This window comes from Rhagoletis pomonella, unplaced genomic scaffold (assembly GCF_013731165.1).
Source record: "Rhagoletis pomonella isolate Grant_MI unplaced genomic scaffold, Rhpom_1.0 Rhpom_scaffold_01103, whole genome shotgun sequence".
In the NCBI taxonomy this organism is placed as follows: Eukaryota; Metazoa; Arthropoda; class Insecta; order Diptera; family Tephritidae; genus Rhagoletis; species Rhagoletis pomonella.
Window position 1 is genome coordinate 1 of NW_023459657.1, and position 9,134 is coordinate 9,134.

General features: G+C 33.5%; 1 long non-coding RNA gene across 1 annotated transcript; it reads right to left on the reverse strand.

Annotated features, from left to right (window-relative positions):
* Positions 1 to 6,877: 6,877 nt before the first annotated feature.
* LOC118751950 lies at positions 6,878 to 8,024 on the reverse strand. The gene is made up of 3 exons (XR_004994614.1): positions 7,945 to 8,024; positions 7,420 to 7,890; positions 6,878 to 7,355 (listed from the first exon to the last, which is right to left on the reverse strand). It is a non-coding gene; the product is annotated as an uncharacterized LOC118751950 (long non-coding RNA).
* Positions 8,025 to 9,134: the final 1,110 nt, after the last annotated feature.

Below are 9,134 nucleotides of genomic sequence, written 5' to 3' on the forward strand. Positions count from 1 at the left end.
TCAAATAAAGAACCGATGAGATTTTGCAAATTTTATGCGTTTTTTTTTTAAAAAAAGTTATCAAGCTCTTAAAAAATCACCCGTTATTTCTGTTTGTTGTTTATAGTCCATAAAATAGTGAAATATTTTAATTGCCTCTCCATGTTTAGTATGTGTGCTCACATGCATGCAAATATATGTACACACATGTGCAGATATATATGTAGTATGTATGTATGTTTGTAAATACAAAGTCGCAAACGCACATTTGCGCACATATTAGGGTTGCCAGACGTACCCCATTGGGGGGCGGACATACCCAATTTTGGCTTTTTGACCCCCCCCCCTTGCTACGGAAGGTTGCGTAGGTCCCCCATTTTCGCCTGAAATCATTCACTTTTCGCTTAAAGCGCGTTGCATTGTTCAACTTTCACAGGCGATTAGTTGAAGGAAAAGTACAATTTTTATTTGAAAATACTTGTATGCCATATTTAAGGCTGGCGATCAAAACTGAGTGCATAGTTATTTTTTAAAATATCCACAATATTTTTCAAGTTAATTTTTTTGTAATTTTTTCGTAAAAATATTTTTCATGCTTTAAACAAAATCATATACATGCATCAATCAAACCTGCAAACATAGTAAAAATTTTAGAAAAATGTAACAAATTTCCATAAAATTTGGAACCTCTTAATCTGAATTCTTGGATATGCAGTTACATGCCCCATGAAATTTTAGTAAAATGAGAGCAAGTTTTAAACAGCGATTTTTCCATATAAGAAGTGTAATTTAAAAAAGAATTTTCTTCAAATTCACCTTTGTATGAAAAAAAGCCGTCAGCTAAAAAGTAATAAAAAACTACGTGATTTTTAGCCGCGTAAAACTTGCACTTATTTTACTAAAATTTCATGAGCCATGTAACTGCATATTCAAGAATTCAGAAGTCCAGAACTTTTATTGAAATTTGTTACATTTTTCTATAGTTTGTATTAAGTTTGAAAGCTTGAGTTAGTTGGTTTTGCCTGAAGCATGAAAAATATTTGTACAAAAAATAAGCAAACAATTAAATTGCAAAACATTGTAAAAATTTAAAATAAAATCACCATGCACACAGTTTTGATCGCCAGTGTAACTTTGTTTTGTTCAAATGATATTGATTTTTTTTTACATATATGAACGGTTTTATTGTTCCATAAGCGAATAAATCAATTTTTTGTTGAATACATTTAGTTTTATTTGTCCCCCGAAAAATACCCCTTTTTCTTTCTCAATTGTACCGTAAGTCCCACAATTTGTTCTTATCTGTACCTCTTTCGGCATTTCACAGGTGTGGCAACCCTAGCACATACTCGCATCTACATAAATTGCATGCCCATAGAAAAAGGCGTTCTCGCCTTCATTTGTTTGTATCACTTTGTCTCGCACTTAACTGCTTGACTTGACTTGGCTACTACGTGTGCTGGTGCTATTATTTGTTGTTCTTTTTTTTCATTTGTGTGATAAATTGAAGTGAGAATTTTATAACGCCAAAATCCACAATAGAATTAACAGCTCTACAAATTGCCAATGCCACTTATAAGTTTAATTGTTTTTGTTGGTTTGTTTTGCCTTTTTTATTCGTAGTAAATAGATGTGTATATATGTATGTACATATTTATGTGTGTAAATAAATTATATGCATGCAGGTACATTTGTATTTCACGAATTGCTTACTCTTAATAATACGTATTTGTTGGAACACACAGGTTGATATGTATTTATGTACATAGTTAGCATTTTGAGCGGCCCCAATTGCATACCAATGATATCGGAATTTTGGACACCGGCATTCATGTACATACATACATATGTATGTATTCCAAAATTTATTTTCGCTTATGGGCTTAATCCAAGCTAGTTTCCCAGGCAAAGCAGCGTAAAACTTTCTTAAACTCGTACTCTCCGAGGGGGGGGCGGGGGAGAGGATCTCGTTAGAAATGCCACTTTCTGCATACATTCCAAACCATTTGGTGTACATTAGGGTGGTCCAAAATAAGTAAAGTGGGAATTGTAATGCTCTCATCCTATAGGGTTGTTCTATATCAAAAAAAAGTATACCCATATTTCCTTTTTGAAATCAAAAATTATTTAGAGGTCGCTCAAAACGCTCAAAGTTTTCCATGTATTTTATATAGGGGAAAAACACTTTTCGTAGAAATGGTATGGAATTCTCGAAAATCAATATTTTTCGATTGGAAAACTCTGGTTCTCTTCAGGAGACTTCCAACAATAATATCCAATGGTTTATTTAATCATTTTGTAATTCTAAAGATTTTTTATTTGTCCCCCTATTGAATTTTCTGGCATTTTCTAGGGGTTTTGGCGGACCTAACTATACCATTTCTACGAAAAGTTGTCTAAATATTTTTTGATTTCAAAATAAAAAATAGGGGTATATTTTTTCGATAGAACTATACATAGGGGTGAGGGCATACAAATTCCGACTTTACTTTTTTTTTTACATGGAATTTTGGACCACCCTAGTGTACATACGTAAGATACCCCTGATTTTAATATTTAATTTAAATTATTCATTAAAATTTTAAACAGTCGGTAATATTTCCAAAAATATTTTGGAAACATTTAAAATTGGAAAATTGGATTGGATTGGAAAATTGGAGATTTAAATAAATTTGACTTTTATAGTGGGCGGCAACCCTAATCCAAAATACACTTAAACTATAGCTTTCTTAACACTCTTTCTTTTAACACCGATACTGAAATATTTTACACAGAGTATGTACAACATTTATTTATATTCAATTTTGCAAACAGATGGCAACCCTCTTCAAAAATATATTCAAACAAAAACCTTCTTAAACCTTTTCTGTTTGACAGCCAAATTTTTATAAATATTTTAATTAACTTATGAATTAATTTGAATTAACTTTTTAAACAGGTGGCAACACTTAAAACAAATATTCAAACTAAAACCTTCTTCAACCTCTTTCGTTTGACATCCATACTGTTCTACTTATTTCTATTAACTTATAAATTAATTTGAATTAAACCCTTTCAACAGCTGGCAAATCCTAAGAACCTAAACAAAATATTTCAAATGTTAATGAATGTTGTAAGCGACCGGGTGCCAAATTTCAACTAAATCCGTCCAATTTTTTCTATACCAAATTTGGTCGAGATCGTTCAAGTAGTTTTTGTGATACGCATATATAATATATCTAAGTGGGCTGGGCCACTCCCATTTTCCTAAAATTTCTTGAAAAACCGCTTTTTTTCTAAAGAGCGATTGTATATATCAATTTTGAATAAATATTGATGAATTCCTTAGCCACACTGCTCAAAAAATCAGAAAGTCCGGTACATAAACAATATAAATTAAGACCGTGTTTAAGAAAAGTCGCCTAGCTTCGACAATTTTTATGCGATTGCAATAAATGAGCTATAAGTTTACTTGAAAATGGATTTAATTGTAGATAGCACTACATATTTTGAAATTGTATTGGTCAAAACTTAAAAAATAAGAAAAAATGTTTTTTTTTTTTTAAATTGTCCCGATGAAAAATCCCGACAATCCAAGTCTGACAATAGATTATTATACATCATTTCAAAGGCCTATAAATCCTCCTCTCACAACATGTTCGATCTTTAAAATCGAATGAAAAATAGTTATAAAAAAACTGAAAAATCTACAAAACCGTATTTTCTGGCTTAAAATGGCAAGTCGCGACCTTTAAATAATTTTTAAAAAATCTATAAAAATAGGCAAAAATATTACTCATAAAAAAGAAGGAAATTAGGGGGTAGGGTCTTGAAATTTAAAAAAAATTTCGATGGGCACCCTAATGTACATGCATAAAATTTTAATTAAATTCATTTTCCAGTTGAGGAAAATTACCCAAAAAATGTTCGATGTTTGTTATGTTTGGAGCGAGTAATGACTTTTCAAAGGCATTAAATGGAATTAGGAAACTTTTGCTTTCAGTATGTGCGTTCCCATGTATGTACATATACATACATATATGAATGTAAGAATTTATTTATGTAACTACATAAGTACATGTTGGAACTTTCCATAAATACATAAATATGTACTATAGACATACTATACTTATGTATGTGAATATGTGTGTACATTAGACCCTACCAGGAAAAAAGTTCGCCTACATCTCTGAGTCTAAAGTATTTTTGCAAGGCAATTGCAAGCATTTTTTTTTTTGGGCCGTACTAGGGGTCGCTTTTACATTTTTCGTCACATCTTCGCCATTTACAGACGGGTCTCAATGTGTGATATATCGATGTTTTTTTGTCTCGAAGACAGAATTCTATTGCTCCAAAGCTCGTTGACCTCAAGCAACCGTTTTATTACTGAACTACCAGAGAGGAAACCACCACCAGAGAGGAAATCAAAGACCACTAAAAACCATTAAACGTTTGTTGAGGAATTATTTCGATTATTCGAGTTATTACCGAATATAGGTGTCACCGGAAAAATGTAAATGTTCGGCAAACAATTTTTTTTTTAATAGCCTTGAAAATCACTTCAGGCTCTGGGGTATACGTCGAACTTTTTTGTTTGTTTGTAAGGTGGTACGGTGTAATGTACATTGGGGTGCATCAATATTCATAAAAAATAATAAAAAACGCTTCTCTTTTTTCATTGGAATTATAACGTTTGTTAATTGTTATATTTTATTTCCGCCAAAATATTTCGGAAAAATATTAAGCTTTACGTGAGCTGGACCCATTTGAAGATACTTGCAAAACTCTAATTTAATAAATAAAATTAGTTCTAAAAATATTTTTTTCCTGAAAAATCACCTCAGATGATAAAAGGATTTAAGCTTAAAGCTCTGTATAAATATGTTTAAAAGTTTTATCAACGAAATCAAAGTAATGAGATTTCTGGAGTTATTTTCAAGTCGGTCTAGCTCACGTAAGTCTTAACATTATTCCGAAATATTTTGTCGTAAGTCTTAAAATATAAATTTTATAGTACTCGTTGGAACAGCAACAGCTTTTTTTTTTGGTGGTGCACCCTAATGAACATACATACATGTTTGCAGAACAGCTTTGCAAATAATCATCTGCATACATAAAACTTAATAACATTCAATTATTGTTGCCATTTGTTTACTTAAAAAAGTAATTTCGGTTTGTTTGTGCGAATACTTACATACATATATACTGGCTTCTTAGATATGCATGTTGTGTGAACATCTGTATGAACTTACTTACAAATATACATATGTATGCATGAATGTATTCTAATTGAGTATTTAACAAAACTAGCATGCCAATATTATGCAAATATATCTACATGGCAATACATGTTCATATATGTATATAAACCTACCAGCTTAACAAATACCAAATATTTACGTATACATAAATAAACTTTACCTTTTAAAAGAAAATTTTGTGCGGAATTCAATCTATGATGGAATAATTTAGAAATATTCAAACCCCGCAGCTGATTTTATTTTACTTTTTGATGTACATACATACATACATATGTATAAAAGTTTTGGTGAGGGTTAAGAAGAGATCTCTACATCTAATCAGCCCTCCAAAAGAGGAACTTTGTATATTAAGAGGCAGCCTTACAAAATAATGCTGACTGAGGGGGATTCTGAATAAGTTGGGGATATGGTTGAATGATCTGTGTGAATTTTGCGACTCGAACACGGAGACATCTTGGCATACATACATATTTGCATTGAGACTTACGCCATCTGCGGAAGACGTGAGGGGAGTCTAGGCCAATGTTGCTACAAAAATCGCATCCCAGCTCTTCGAAAAGCAATCATAAAACATAAATGTACACAGCATAAAATGTTTTTTTTTTTTTAGAAAAAAAGAAAGTTCGAAAAACTAACAGCTAGACTGATTAGATTAGATTGTCAAAACAGGATCCCAGCATCCATCCGGAAAAGCCCATAACGAACCGATTGGCAGATGCTGGGCTTCACGGTTAACTGACAGGGCGGAAACAGCAACGCAACAACAACGCGAGCTTCTCCAATACTGCAAAAAACACGAGCTTTTATCACTTTGACCTCGATTTTCTCAAAATCTTAAGCTGAAAAGCACAAAAACGTCTATTAAAAATAGCTTTAACATTTGCCGCCCCAAAATCAGTGTTGCACTGTGTTATTTTATGATTTTTATTTTTTTTGCTCAGAGATAAAAATTATTACTGAGTTTTATTTTCGACTTAAAAATAATGATTTTTATAAAATTGGAAAGGCCATACAGACGCAATGGTCTGAAGTTTTGACCTGCAAATTTGGGGCTTTCCCTACCTCTGAAAAGGATAGAGCGAAAATTACGCTGGTATAGCTTTTGAGATTTTTTGAATGATCATTATTTTTAAGTGAAAAAATAAAATTCAATAATTATTATTATTTTGGAGCGCAAAAATTAAAATCATAAAGTAATCATTATTTTTGATCGAAAAAATAAAAATTAAGCAATAATAATTTCCTCTGATCGAAAAATTAAAATTAAAATATTAATTTTTATTTTTAATCTTTATTGATTAAACTCGCAAAATTAAAAATCATTGTAAATTACAGTAGGACGTACGGACACTTGTTGATTTTTTTTGGTTAAAATTTAAAAAATAATGATTATTATCCGTCCCTGATTTTCATTTTGTTTTTTTTTTTTTAATTTGAAAAATTCTACCTCATCGTTTTTAAAGTGGTGCTAAGGTTTACGTGGCCAGAAATGTATTTTTCAACGGCTCCATCTACTATGTATCTCTCTCTTCGACGCACACTGGGCCCTTTCTCAATTTTAGCGCCTTAATGGCGTTAGGAGTACAAGCTTCCACTGTATGAACATTAAAATTTTAATTAACTATTTGCATACAAAATTACACTTTGTAATCAATTTATAATACATCGCCAAATTTTTTAGGAACACTCATATTTTTATCGTTTACGTCGTTAAATTAGTAGATATAAAATCTCGGATTTTTTATCAATATTAATTTGCAAGCGCACAATTTCTAAATGCCAAATGAAATTTAACATAAATTTTGTGTTTTTTGCGTTTTTTCACAAGTTTGACTGTCCGTTTGTTTGTTGATTACTACTGAACAATTCGAAATATTTAAAAACTGATTGTGAGTAAATAATAACGTGTATACACAAAAATGCAACCATACCAGTTTTATGCGGCTGCCATCCTCAGCATCAGCGTCTCCAGCAGCGACAACGACAACGACAACGACACCATCCAACATCTCCAAGCGGCAGCGGCATTAGCCCGAACTAGCAGCAGCCATCCGCCTCAGCCTCGGCAACAGTGGTGTGGTGGCACCAACACCATAAAGCTGCGCGTGCCGATCTTGAGTCGACGCGTCACTCACTCTATTTGCCAACATACTTGTTTTAAATTTTTTAATTTTCTTCTTATTATTATTATTATTATTACCAATCCATTTGCTACCGCGCGCTGTCTACGCAGATTTCCCTTATTTCTGCTGATTTGTTGGCACTGTTTATTTCGATTAGTATTAATTTTTTCCAATTCGTTTTTTCTCACTCTATTTTAGTTGTGGCCTTTTATATAGTTGTTGCCTTTGTTGTTATTTAATCATTTGTTCATTTGTTCGTTGGCCGCATACCTTTAGTTAGCTCGTATTAAGTTCGTATGCTTGACTTGCTGACCGGCTGGCTGGCCGTTTGATTGCTTAGCGGACTGAGGCCGACTGGCCGCTCACCTGACCAGCAGCTGGCCATTGGAATTGATGTCTGGTTGGCTTTGACTTTATTTACACGCACGCACCTGTCGTACGAACGAGGTCTGTCTGTGTTGGGTTGGCTGTCGAGTAGAGTCGGCCGTTTTGCTATTTATTATTTTACAATGTTGCTGTTATAGTCGAGTTTGTTGTTGTCATTATTGCTATTATACACAAGTAAGTAAGTACATTTGTTTGTACATATACCAATACGTTACCTGCTTTAGTTGTGGGGTTTTCTACCGCCTCAACATTGCACATTCTATCCTCAAAATTTATTTGTTTCGCTTGTATGCTGGCTAGTCCAGCCGCTTGGTCTGGCTCAACTGTTCAACTGTCTGCATGGATCACTGCATTGTAACTGCGTAATCTTCGGCCGGTATTTTCAGCTTGTACACTCTGTCAAATATTTATTGGTCTCAAAAGTGTGTAAGGACAAAAGAAGAAATTCCTCTGTTTATTTTTCTCCCAGAAGATCGAATAATTCTGTGGACCCTGTATGCAATTCAAAAGCAGACCACTCCCTCGACGAACCGTTTTTTTTTTATATGGCGCAGTGGATGATGTCGAAGAAAAATTTTTCAAGTCTTAGGTGCATTCAAGAGAACTATTCTACACAAGATCTACGGCCCTCTTCACGTCAGCGACGATTTTTATAAGGTTACCTAATTAAATTTGCAATAAAAAGCTATGCTTTACAGGCAGTAGTAGGTATGCCATCAGTGACTTCCTTGATATATATTTGTATATGTAGGTAGCTTTCCACAATTGGTGTTATATTGGGGGCTCTTAACTCCATTTGGTTAAGTCCTGCTATAACTCACTGGATTGAAAATGTTTTGACTTGGCGGTCAGTCATGAACTCAGAACTCCATAACTATAACGTAAACAAACCGAATTCGTGACCGATTTTCGGTTTTGTAGAATCTGTTTTCGGTCCTTTTGAACGGGTTTTCAATACATTTTAGTTATTTGTTCGGCCATTCTCAGACCATTTTCCGATTCTTTCGGAATCGCTTTTCGGTTCGTTTGGAACCAGTTTTCGGTTCTTCGTACTTATTTTTTCGGTTATTTTGAGATTAATAACCAATTCCTTCGTAGCCGTTTTTCGGTTCTTTTGTAATCGAGTTTCAGGTTTTCCGGAACCGTTTTTCGGCTACTGTAAGAACCGGACCGGTCGGTTCTCTAAATTAACCGGTTCTGCGGGTTCCGGTTCCTCTGTTCTGTCCATCACCAATGTACATAGACAACAATTTTTTAACTGCATTAGATTTGAAATAAGTCGAAGCATAAACCTGTGGTCACAAGCAATGACTGCCTAAGTCGACTTTAGAAAGAATGGAGTTATATATGCTATCGTATTCTTCAACCCCTATTCCATGCGGATGTGAAATCCTCATCTCGCCAG